Source organism: Helianthus annuus, chromosome 15 (assembly GCF_002127325.2).
Source record: "Helianthus annuus cultivar XRQ/B chromosome 15, HanXRQr2.0-SUNRISE, whole genome shotgun sequence".
NCBI lineage: Eukaryota > Viridiplantae > Streptophyta > Magnoliopsida > Asterales > Asteraceae > Helianthus > Helianthus annuus.
In genome coordinates, this window is record NC_035447.2 from 96,068,532 (window position 1) to 96,081,998 (window position 13,467).

A 13,467-nucleotide genomic window follows, 5' to 3' on the forward strand; every position below is an offset into this window, starting at 1 on the left:
ACCCAAACAAACCACCAAAATTGTCTTGTTTAAACCAATTGTCAAATGTTATTGTGTAAACCATGTCTATTGTCAAATGTAAATCATGTAATGTGTAAACAAATGTCAAAATGTTCATGTGTAAACAATGTCTATTGTCAAATGTAAATCATGTAATGTGTAAACAAATGTCCTGTATGGTAAGTAAAAGAAGTGACCACTTAAACCATATGTAAAAATGCACAAAAGAAAGAATTTGAATAAATTCAAAAGTTATGTTTTGTAAATCCATGCATGCTTTACTAATACAAACATCTATGCGGTAATGTTAAACGCCTACACCAAGCCTTGAGACTGTCAGATAAACCTAGAACAATGTCAAGGTCTACCAAAAATGTTTTCGGATTCGGTCATTCCTTCCACCCAAACAAACCTAGGATTTCAGGAACGAGAGTTCTCAAGTCCTATGGTACCACTACCTACTACCGAGCGGCATGATCGGTGTTAATGAATGTAGTTATGTCCCGTTAAACAAACCAAATGTCATACCAATTGTAAGCATGTTTTATGAAAATAATGTACTTTAATATGCTAAATGAACATACAAAGTAGAAATGTAAAACAATGTGTCCATATGCTGAGTAAACATATGCAATAGAAATGCAATGTAAAACAATGTGTCCATATGCTGAGTAAACATAAGCAACATAAATGCAATGTAAAACAATGTGTCCATATGCTGAGTAAACATATGCAACAGAAATGCAATGTAAAACAATGTGCTAGCATGCTAAGTGAACATACATAGCAAAACATAATGAAATCATGTACTGTATGTGTACTAATGAACATAACAAGCATATGATATAAAAGCATGAAAAGCACGAAAGTAACAAGTAGGCACATGTATTTCACCCCAAAATGTTTGAAAAAAGTAAAAGAGGGGAACTATGTACTCACTTGGGATTGCTCAATAGTCTTTGGATAACAACCAAGCAAAGCAAGAATGATCACGGAATCAAACGGCACCTAATATAGATAACTACGTTAATAAACGGACCTAAATCGGAGGATTGGATGGAATGAGGTTTCGTAAACCAAATGAGTATAGGAACTCATGTAATATGGTTCAACAAAGCCTACATTCTAAAACGAAACCTATCCTAAGTGCTTACGACCCATTTCGACCCGTTTAGGTAGCTTCTGCTACTTTAATGCGTCGTTCGCGTAAAACGCGTTTGGACCGCCTAACTAGTCCTATGACAAGTAATATATGCCTTAACATGTCTAATAATGTTGCCTAATCAGTTTAGATGTCAAAATTTATGTTACATATGCTTAAAATGAATTTATGCGCATAAAGGGCATTTTGGTCATTTTTCCTAAGGCATATAATTACCTATCATACAACTAAGTACACTAAGTGACCATAAGGTATAACCTCGGAAGGTTATTCCCTATACAACTATGGTCACAAAACATGTTTGGTCGGATCCTAACGATTGACCAAACGGGTCGGGTTCGAAAGTCTAAGCGGTTGTTTAGACCGCTCACCTTACGACCCTATATAAACACTAAACCTAAACTGACGAGTTAAACATGTTAAAATATGTTTAACGAAGTTAGAAAACAAGTTTGGTATCAAAACAAAGGGTCTTGATACGCAAGAGTAGTTTGGTTGCAAAATACGCAAAAATACGCATTTTGACTGAAACTACGACTCATCACTACGCCAAAATAACGTGGTAATCAGTAGGTATAGTCACAAAGGACTATGACCATCGTGATTACGCTCACGTTGTGAAGTTCGAACGAACTTGGTGTTGACCATTGACTGGTCAAAGCAGAAAGTCAAACACTGTTTGACTTTCACGCTAAAAAACGCATAAAAGAACGAAAGAAGCTTACAAGAGGTCCAAGCGACGAAGAATCGATCTTAAAATTCTCAGGTATGAAGTGTATAAACTCCAACTTAGAGAATTTGATCAGATCAAGTGAGTTTGCAAATGAAATCATGGGGGTATATATAGTTTTCGGGTAACCGTTAAGATCGTTCATCGAAAACCGAGCTTCGATCTGAGCCGTACAAGTGTGCCCATGGTTCTAGAATACCATGGGTGCCCCAAAATAGCCCCTAGAATTGATTAAAACCATGTGCAAACAAGAAACCCAACTGCTGAATTGAAATCAGCTGGTTTTACTGATCTGGGGGTTTTACGCGCCCCGCGTAAGACTTAGAGAAGTCTTACGCGCCGCGTGTAAACAACTTTCACAGAATGTGAAAACAGGTCCCTGCAGGTCTGAAACTTGCTATTCGATGCATTTTGACACGTTTAAGCCCCGTTAACCCCATTTCAAGGCTCTAGAATGAAGTTAAAGTATAGAGAACTTAAAATATGCTCAAAAACATCTCGGATGTCGGTTCGTTTGGCCGTACGATTGCGTTATTCGGTTAATTACGACGAAACACGAACGGACGCGAAAAACGATCCAAATTACGCGACGAATGGAATTTTGTCATGCCAATCACTAAAATAAAATATTTTAGTGATTACATAAATTTTTGGATGTCTGGATGTATTCAGAACGTAAGTTATGAACGAAAATGCAAACTTATGAACTTTTTGACGCTTTTAATCCCTGAATGACCAAAAAGTTTATTTTAGCACAACGAACCCCTCAAAGCCTATTTCTAAGCTATGTAAAGGATATTTATGGTATGTTTAACTTATGAACATGTTTCGGATTGTCCGTTACAGTATGAATCGGCATACTTTCGCAGTTTGTCGAAATTAGTCCCTATAAGCGAATAAACTTGATTTCGACACACCAAACCTTCCAAAACTTATTTCTAAGTTATGTATAGGTTATTTAAGGTATGTTAAGCCCATGTCACTGTTCTGGAGTGTTTGTCGCGTTAAACTGCTTACGTTTACGCATCAGTTTGCGTATAACTTTCCAGAAAGTGATTTAGAGCTCCAAATCGAACGAGAATTGATATGTGCAATTGATACACATATTTATACAAAGGAAAAATATGAAACACAATATTTCACTGATTTGGTATTTGTTTGATGGCGGTGGAGGCACATGTGTCACACCACATGAATCCCATCTTCATTCACTACATGTCCAAGGAATTGGACCTCACGCAACCAGAACTCGCACTTCGAGAACTTTGCGTATAGTTTCTCCTTCTTGAGCAGCTCTAAAATGATTCTGAGGTGTTGCTCATGCTCTTCCTTTTTCCGCGAATAGATCAGAATATCATCGATAAATAAAATCACGAATTTATCGAGATACGGCTTGCAAACTCGGTTCATCAAATCCATAAATACTGCTGGCGCGTTTGTCAGACCAAACGACATTACTAGGAACTCATAATGTCCATAATGAGTCCTAAAAGCAGTTTTTGGGATACTCTCTTCTTGAATCCGCAACTGGTGATAACCTGATCGAAGATCAATCTTGGAGTAGTAACTCGAACCTTGCAGTTGATTAAAGAGATCATCAATCCTCGGCAAAGGACACCGATTCTTGATGGTTAACTTGTTTATCTCTCGGTAGTCAATGCACATACGGAAACTTCCGTCCTTCTTCTTAACAAACAAAACTGGAGCTCCCCAAGGCGAGAAACTTGGTCTAATGAATCCCTTGTCCAAGAGCTCTTGAAGTTGCGTCGACAACTCTTGCATTTCTGAGGGTGCAAGTCGATAAGGTGCCTTGGCTACAGGAGCGGCGCCTGGACCCAAGTCAATATGGAATTCGACTTATCGTTGCGGCGGTAATCCTGGCAAGTCTTCGGGGAAGACTTCAGGATACTCCCTTACCACAGGGATATCTTCCAACTTCGGTTCTTCAGCTTCCTTATCAACAATGTGAGCCAAAAAGGCAATACATCCCTTCTGCATGGACTTTCGGGCCTTCAAACAACTGATAATCCTTAGAGGAGTATCATGCTTCTCTCCGTGCACTACAATCGTCTCGTCATTCGCCAACCAAATACGGATTATCTTCTCATGACATATAATCTCAGCTCGGTTACTTGATAACCAATCCATTCCAACTACTACGTCAAAGCTTCCCAACTCGACTGGCAAAAGGTCCAGCGTAAACTCACGCTCTTCGAGTTCTATCACACAACTTCTAATGACTTCATTTGCTTCTACTAGCTTTCCATTGGCTATAGTTCTATCGAGTACGGAATATCTAGCTTACTGGCAACTAACCCAAGTATATTCTTAAATTCTATGGATACGAAGCTATAATCGGAACCGGTATTAAATAATACAGATGCAAAATGTTGGTTGATAGGGAACGTACCAGTGACTACGTTCGGAACTTGACGAGCTTCCCTATCTCCGATGTCGAAGACTCTACCTTGAGCTTGGTTGTTCTTTGGGCAATCTCGCTTGAAATGGCCGATGTCTCCACATCCAAAACAACCTTGGCCTCTACCATTTCCGTTTCCCTTTCCATTTCCTCCATGGTTATTGGTCGCTCCACGGTTTCCGTTCCCAGCTTGATTTCCAGAACCACCACGATTCGCATTACCGCCATTTCCTCTTTGATTGCGGTTCCCAGTTTGATTCCCATTACCGTTTCCAACACGGTTTCCATTACCATTCCCACTAGATCCGCCGTTTCTTCGTCCAGCACCGTACCAGCATGCCTCCCTGGCATGTCCTACCTTGCCACAATTCTCACATTTCCCACACCTACATCGCCCCGTGTGATGGCGTTGACAAACATCACACTTGGGCAGGGTACCCATGTAACCTTTCCCCTTGTTCTCAGAACTTGCAACACTAGTCCTGGCCTCGGCTGGTGGGTTAGCATCTCTCTTCTTATGAGTACCACTACTGCTTCCTTGAGTACCTTTCTTGTAGTTGGAGAACTTCCTCTTGTTCTCTTCGGACGACTCGACATGAGTCTCCTTCTTCTTTCCATCAGAGGTCGAGAACTTGTTCAGCCTAATTGCTTCTTTAGTCAATGCCACACTTAAATCAATGGCCTCAGTAATCGTTGGAGGCTTTGATGTCGTTACCATGCTCATGATTTGGGGTGCCAATCCCCAAATGAAACGCTCGATTCGCTTGAACTCTGGTTCTACCATGTAGGGGACAACGCAAGATAGGTCATGGAATCTCTGCACATACTCAGCAATCTTCGGACCATCCATCTTTAGATTCCAGAACTCGGTTTCCAGCTTCTGAATCTCAGCTCTCGAGCAGTACTTCTTGCGCATTAGTTCCTTCATCACTTCCCAAGTCATACCATATGCAGCTTCCTCTCCCAGAGTCTGAACCTGAAGGTTCCACCATGATAGAGCTCCGTCTAGGAAGAGTCAAGAAATGTAGGTGACCTGGTGCTCAGGCGCACACTTGCTCATCCGCAGCACAGAATCGGTTTTCTCCGCCCATCTAACGAAAGCTACAGCACCTCAAGTGCCGTCAAAGTTAAGAGGCTTACAGTCAAGGAACTGCTTGTAAGTACAACCTGTACAAGCAACATCATTCACAGAAAGCGTTAGCAAACGCACACGGAAAATCCAAACGTAACGTAATGTGTCCTTAATGACTCAAACGTTACCGTGAGGTGGGTTATTTCCTGAGGTACCTCCGCTGTGCTCAGGGCGTGTGACACCTGTGTCACCGCGACCATCAAACAAATACCAAGCCGATGAAATATTTTATTTCATACTTGGGATCTTGTATAAATATGTGTATGTTTTGCACATATCAATTATTGTTCAATTTCAAACTCTACATTTCTTTCTAGAGCATTATACGCAAACTGGTGCGTAAACGTACTCAGTTTAATGCGACAAATACTCCGGAACATCAACATATACTCAACATACCTTAAATAACCTTTACATAACTTAGAAATAAGTTTTGAAGGCTTTGGTATGGCAAAAACAAGTTAATTCGCTTACATGGACTAAACTTGACAAACTGCGAAAGTATGCCAATTTGAACTGTAACGAACATTCCGGAACATGTCCATAAGTTAAACATACCATAAATATCCTTTACATAGCTTAGAAATAGGCTTTGAGGGGTTTGGTATGCTAAAATAAACTTTTGGATCATTCAGGGACTAAAAGTGTCAAAAAGTGCATGAGTTTGCACTTTCGCGCATAACTTACGTTCTGAATACATCCGGACATCCAAAAATTTATGTAAGCATCCTTATATTATGCCTTAGTGTTTGGCATGAGAAAAATCCATTCGTCACGTCATTTGGATCGTCTTTCACGCTTATGCGCATTCCGTCGTAATTAAGCGAACATCGCGATCGTACGGCCAAACGAACCGACATCCGACATATTTTTGGGCATGTTTCATGTCCACAATGTTTAGGCATCATTTTAGGGCCTTAAAGATGGCTTTACAGGTCTTAGAAGGGCTGGAAATAGCTTAAACACGCAACAGGGACCAAAAGTGTAAATTCTGCAAGTGGTGCAGATCAGAGGGGCCAGGCGGCCCGCGTAAGGATTGCCCAAAACATGAGGCGGGCCGCGTGAACATGTCTGACAGAAGATTTTGCATTTAATGCAGAATCTGGCCTTTCGTTCGATCAAGAGGCGATGCCTTTTCACCCAATGAAGAGCCAAGGGTCAAGTTCACTGAACTTATCCACTTGGACACATGTACGCACGAGATCAAGGCACGATATTCGATAAAACGATCCTAACGGTTCCACTTTTCCTATAAATACCCCCCCCCCCTTTAGTGTAAAATTCACAAAATCAGATCTTAGAGCTCTAAGTTGAAACCATTATTTCATACCTGAGCTATTTGGTCTTGATTAGCACTCGGGGACCCTCCGTAAGTCTTCTTTCGCTCTTTTATTCGCTTTTCGAGTCCGAAAGTCAACGTTTTGTTGACTTTCTGCATTGACCAGCTTATGGTCGATGCGAAGTTCATGGAACTTCATAACGTGAGCGTGATCACGATGGTCATGGTCCGTAGTGACCATACCTACTGATCACCACGTTATCTAGGCTCGGTGACGAGTCGTAGTTTCGGCCAAAATGTGCATTCTTGCATATTTTGTTACCAAACTACTCATGGGCATCAAAGCCGTTTGTTTTGATGTCAAACCTGTTTCTAAACTTAGTTAATCATGTTCTAACATGCTTAGCTCGTCACTTTTAGTTTAGTGCTTATATAGGGTCGTAAGGTAAGCGATCTAAACCATCGCTTATGCTTTCGAACCCGACCCATTTGGTCGGTCATTAGGACCTGACCAAACACATTAGGTGACCATAGCTATAACCTTCCGAGGTTATACCTTGTGGTCACGATGTTAGGCGTTCCAGACGCGTTCTACGCGAGCGACGCGTTAGGGTAGCGTAAGCTACCTAAACGGGTCGTGATGGACCGTAAGCACTTAGGTTAAGTTTCATTTTAGTATGTAGGCTTTGTTAAACCATATTACACGAGTCTCCATACTCGTTTGGTTTTCGAACCCGCGTACTGTCCGATCCTTCCGATTTGGTCCGGTATATTAACATAGCTACCTATTAGGTGCCGTTTGATATCCCGTGATCTTTAGCATTATCTGGTTATTATACAAGGAACTCAAAGCAATCTCAGGTGAGTACATTGAACCCCTCTTTTACTGTTTTCCAAACTGTTTTGGGGTGAAACACATGTGCCTACTTGCTACTTTCATGCTTTCCGGTTTTCACATCATATACTGCTATGTTCGATAGTACAAATATAGTACATGATTTCATTGTGTTTATGCTATGTATGCCCATTGTGTGCGTACTTAGTACATTGCTTTACATCACATTTATGCTACGTACGCCCATTGTGTGCATACGTAGTACATTGTTTCACATTGCATATCTGTTGCATATGCTCATCCAGCATATGAACACATTATTCTACATTTTGAACCGTTGTACTCTACAATACATTTCATGCTACGTACGCCCATTATGTGCATACGTAGTACATTGTTTCACATTGCATTTCTGTTGCATATGCTCATCCAGCATATGAACACAGTATACTACATTTTGAACCGTTGTACTCTACAATACATTTCATGCTACGTACGCCCATTGTGTGCATACGTAGTACATTGTTTCACATTGCATTTCTGATGCATATGCTCATCCAGCATATGAACACATTACCCTACATTTTGAACCGTTGTAACCATTTGATTATGTGAACCGTCTTACCCTTTTGATTTCATGAACCGTCTGTAACCATTGAACCGTGTAAACCAGTTGTATCCGTTGACATGAATTACATTTGACAATAGACATTTAACTATACATGAACATTTCTACCGTTGTTAAACATTTCATTCTGATGGTTTGGTTTGAGTAAGTGATTAAGTAACGAGGCGTGTGTAATATGATACAAGCATGGTGGATACGCCGCTGGTACTTCCTATATATAAGTGTTTGTATGGTATTAACATATCGTAGCGTTATTTGAATCATTTCAATTTGAGACATATGACATTTTATACAAATAACACACTTTTCACGAGACATTGCTTTACAAACGACTTATCTTATACAAATGCATTTTTCATGGTTATCCGTTTAACCATACAGTGTCTTCTTATTTATACATATCATTTGATCTTACCGTTTTTCAAATGATTTACAAGACAAAGCAAAATACGAGGTTCATGACTAAACATTTTCTCAAACATAAGTCATGAATTCCGTTTTCACAAAACCAATGTATCTCACAGGCATTTTTATGCTGACGTACCTATTTTCACATGTGTTTTCAGGAGATGATGCATAGGATTTATCAAGACATACTTAGGCGGACCTGTGCCTTAGTGACTTAAAACGAGACAAGAACTAGTTAATTTATGTTATGTACGCTTTGATTCTTGTTTAGACAGTGTAAACTTTCATGTTTGATTTATAAAACGAAACTTCATTTGCCATGGATTTGAAACAATTGATTCTGTTACAACACTCCCCGACGTTTCCGCCACGTTTTGTATGTTCTACGTGGTCGGGGTGTGACAGAAAAGATGGTATCAGAGCCAATGGTTATAGGGAATTAGGTTATTAGTAATGCTTTGACCTAGTCTATAACCTTCCTAGGAACCTAACGCGAGTTTACTTGCGTTTAGTCACAAAACAATACCGTCACCTACCCTTAGGCGACGACCACAACAAGAACATAAATTTCAAAACCGCCTTAAAAGCTAATCATCTGTTCTAGGATGATTGATTACTAGGTTTTGAACCCTCTATTGTAAGGTTTTGAACCCTTTGTTATAAGGTTTTGAACCCTCTATTGTAAGGTTTTGAACCCTTTGTTATAAGGTTTTGAACCCCTTTGAATTTTCAAAACTCCCGTCAAAGTTTTGGGTCCTAAATAGTGTGAACACGTGCGAACTGGAAGGGTGAATGCCTGTACCCTGGGTTTTCTGTCTAAGGTTAGAGTGTTCGTACAAATCCGCATAATCGGACCAGTCACTCTTACCTGGGAACTCTTGGGGTGAGTGTCCACTTATAGGCGAGCATGTCTTCGCGATACACTATGAGGATCTATTTGCTTTGATTCAGCCCTGGTGTTGTTTGTTTGCTTCATGATTCAAACAAGTGACCATCAACCGTGATTATGGTCAGTGATTGTAACATCCTATTCTTACCCAATACCATTTTATTTGTTTCCTTTCATGTTTTCCTCTTTTAGAATGCCTCCTCGACGCGAACACCAGATAGCAACTGCCGAGCTGGCAGAAATTATTGCGCAGCAGATGGCTGCTCAATTCCCAAATCTCTTTGCTCAATGGAACCAAGCCAACAACAACAACAATGGTACATGCAATTTCAAGAACTTTAACTCGGCTAAACCACTCAAGTTTAGTGGTTCTGAGGGAGCAACTGGGCTTCTCCAATGGTTCGAGAGCATCGAGAATACCTTTCGCCACGTGCAGTGTCCGGAAAATCGCAAGGTCGAGTTTTCTTCGAGTGTGTTTCAGAAGAGGGCTCTTACATGGTGGAACGGGGTAATGAGAGACCGTGGTGCAGATGTTGCTCTAGCACAAACATGGGCTGAACTGAGAGCACTTATGATGAGAGAGTTTTGTCCTCGTCATGAACAACGAGCGTTGGAGAAGGAGTTTGATGATTTGAAACAAGATAGTGGCGAACACAGGGCATATACTGATAGGTTTGAGGAGTTGAGTCTACTTTGCCCGACTATGGTCGCCCCACTCGACAAGGCTATCGAAAGGTACATCGACGGCCTGCCTGACTCGGTACAAGACATTGTCACTGGTAGCAACCCTACCACACTCCGTCAGGCCATTGAGCTATCTGCAACCTTGACTGAATCGCAGATCAGAAAGCATAAACTTTTTCGAAAAGGTGACAAGAAATCAGCCAGGGAATCGAACCCAATCGAGGAATCAAAGACCATGGATGAACAGACTGAATCTCCTAAGAAGTCAAGGAAGCGAAAGGCTTCTCAGAACTTCGCCGTGGTCGCTCACAATGGTCAAGCCGTCCCCAACCAACCAGCTCAACCCCCTGCTAGAAAACCATACAATGGAACTGCACCCTTGTGCAACCAATGTAGCCTCCATCATCACGCCAATGTACAGTGCCGCAAATGCCAAACTTGTGGACTCATAGGCCATACAACAAGAATCTGCCCAGCTGCAGCTGCACCAAACCAAGCTGGCAACAATCCCGCTCAAGGTCGTTTCCTACCAGGTTCTTGTTTCAACTGTGGCGAGATGGGTCATTTCCGAAGAAATTGCCCAAAGCTTGCTAATGCAAATCCAGCACAAGGATGATCACCCGACTGACTAGAAGACAACATCGTTTAGAAATAATCATGTCTTATGTATTAAGTTCCTTCTGTTGTCAAGATCCAAGGAACAGTTGATATCGTTGTTTATAAATAAATCTTTCATTTACATTGCAATGTATTTCTATGGTTGCATGTATAAACGACATATCCCTTGCAATACCGACAATCAAGGAACCGTATTCCTTGAAGAACAAACTACCCCCAAAATTCTCCCATTCTATAATCGCTTGCGTCTTCCACGGAATTCCTAAATACCCGTTTATTCTAAGGAAACGAAGTACAAGGCGCAGGTTACAACACAAGACGAATACCCAAGGTACCACTATAAATCCTTAATAGGGTACCTAGGAATTTCCCATAAGTCTTTAATTGTTGTATACCTTCATTCGAATGTGGTGATTCCTTGTAATCAAAAATCGAATTTTGGGAGATCTTTCTATCTTCTCAGATAGATTCCAGTGAACATTGAGATCCGTCGACAGGTTTCCATATCCGTATTCAATCGATAACAAGTTAATAACAAATTATTATCAAATTAAACAATTATGTGACTATGTGCTTATGTGTTTCCTTATGTATTGTTGTGTGATCCAAATTATGTTATCCAAATCTTCGTAGAATCTTACATATCCGTGTACAAGAGATTCATAGTAGGATGCCCAAAGGTATTACTTAAAATCCTCAATGGACTTCTATGTTATAGTTAAGTCCCTCGGATTATAAAGTACTACTTCATAATTAGACCCCTTGAGTGGTCTAGCTAAACAGATTCATCCAAAAATCTGGTTAGGGATATCATGTGATGATATAGCTGAAAGGACTCCTTGGTGGCCTAACCAAGAGGATCCCCTGTCGATCTAATTAAAAGGAACCGATGGAAGTTTAGTCACCCTCGTCACAAGTTTGATATCTTTCCCCAAAACATTACAAAACAAACTGTGCGGACTGTGCAAGGGATTACGTAATTATGGATGCATACATAATTATGGAATTTAGTGCACAGAAATCACAGCAAGTTCTGTCATGTGTCTAGAGTTAACCCTATTCATTTCCAGTTCTGATGAAGCATCCGTTGAGGAAAAATGAACTAGCTATTCATTTTTCACTTCTGAAGAATATCCGTTGAGGAAATGAATATCCGTTTATCCTTCATTTCCAAATCTGAAGAATACCCGTCGAGGAAAATGACTCCGTTTGTTCATTTTCGTTCTGAAGATTTATCCGTTGAGGAAATGAATATCCGTTTATCCTTCATTTCCAAATCTGAAGAATACCCGTTGAAGATGACCCCGTTTGTTCATTTTCGTTTCTGAAGATTATCCGTTGAGGAAATGAATATCCGTTGTGTAATCCTTCATTTCCAACTCTGAGGAAGCAACCGTTGAAGATGACTCCGTTAGCTCATTTTCGTTTCTGAAGATTATCCGTTGAGGAAATGAATATCCGTTGTGTAATCCTTCATTTCCAACTCTGAGGAAGCAACCGTTGAAGATGACTCCGTTAGTTCATTTTCGTTTCTGAAGATTATCCGTTGAGGAAATGAATATCCGTTGTGTAATCCTTCATTTCCAACTCTGAGGAAGCAACCGTTGAAGATGACTCCGTTAGTTCATTTTCGTTTCTGAAGATTATCCGTTGAGGAAATGAATATCCGTTGTGTAATCCTTCATTTCCAACTCTGAGGAAGCAACCGTTGAAGATGACTCCGTTAGTTCATTTTCGTTTCTGAAGATTATCCGTTGAGGAAATGAATATCCGTTGTGTAATACTTCATTTCCAACTCCGAGGAAGCAACCGTTGAAGATGACCCCGTTTGTTCATTTTCGTTTCTGAAGATTATCCGTTGAGGAAATGAATATCCGTTGTGTAATCCTTCATTTCCAATTCTGATGAAGCAACCATTGAAAATGACCCGTCTGTTCATTTTCGTTTCGGAAGAATGACCGTTAAGGAAATGACAAGATATTGCCTTACATATCATTGGTGGTTATTTGGCAAATTCACAAATAGACTCCTACGAATAAATTTCGGGACGAAATTTCCTAAAGTAGGGGAGACTGTGACACCTGTGTCACCGCGACCATCAAACAAATACCAAGCCGATGAAATATTGTATTTCATACTTGGGATCTTGTATAAATATGTGTATGTTTTGCACATATCAATTATTGTTCAATTTCAAACTCTACATTTCTTTCTAGAGCATTATACGCAAACTGGTGCGTAAACGTACTCAGTTTAATGCGACAAATACTCCGGAACATCAACATATACTCAACATACCTTAAATAACCTTTACATAACTTAGAAATAAGTTTTGAAGGCTTTGGTATGGCAAAAACAAGTTAATTCGCTTACATGGACTAAACTTGACAAACTGCGAAAGTATGCCAATTTGAACTGTAACGAACATTCCGGAACATGTCCATAAGTTAAATATACCATAAATATCCTTTACATAGCTTAGAAATAGGCTTTGAGGGGTTTGGTATGCTAAAATAAACTTTTGGATCATTCAGGGACTAAAAGTGTCAAAAAGTGCATGAGTTTGCACTTTCGCGCATAACTTACGTTCTGAATACATCCGGACATCCAAAAATTTATGTAAGCATCCTTATATTATGCCTTAGTGTTTGGCATGAGAAAAATCCATTCGTCACGTCATTTG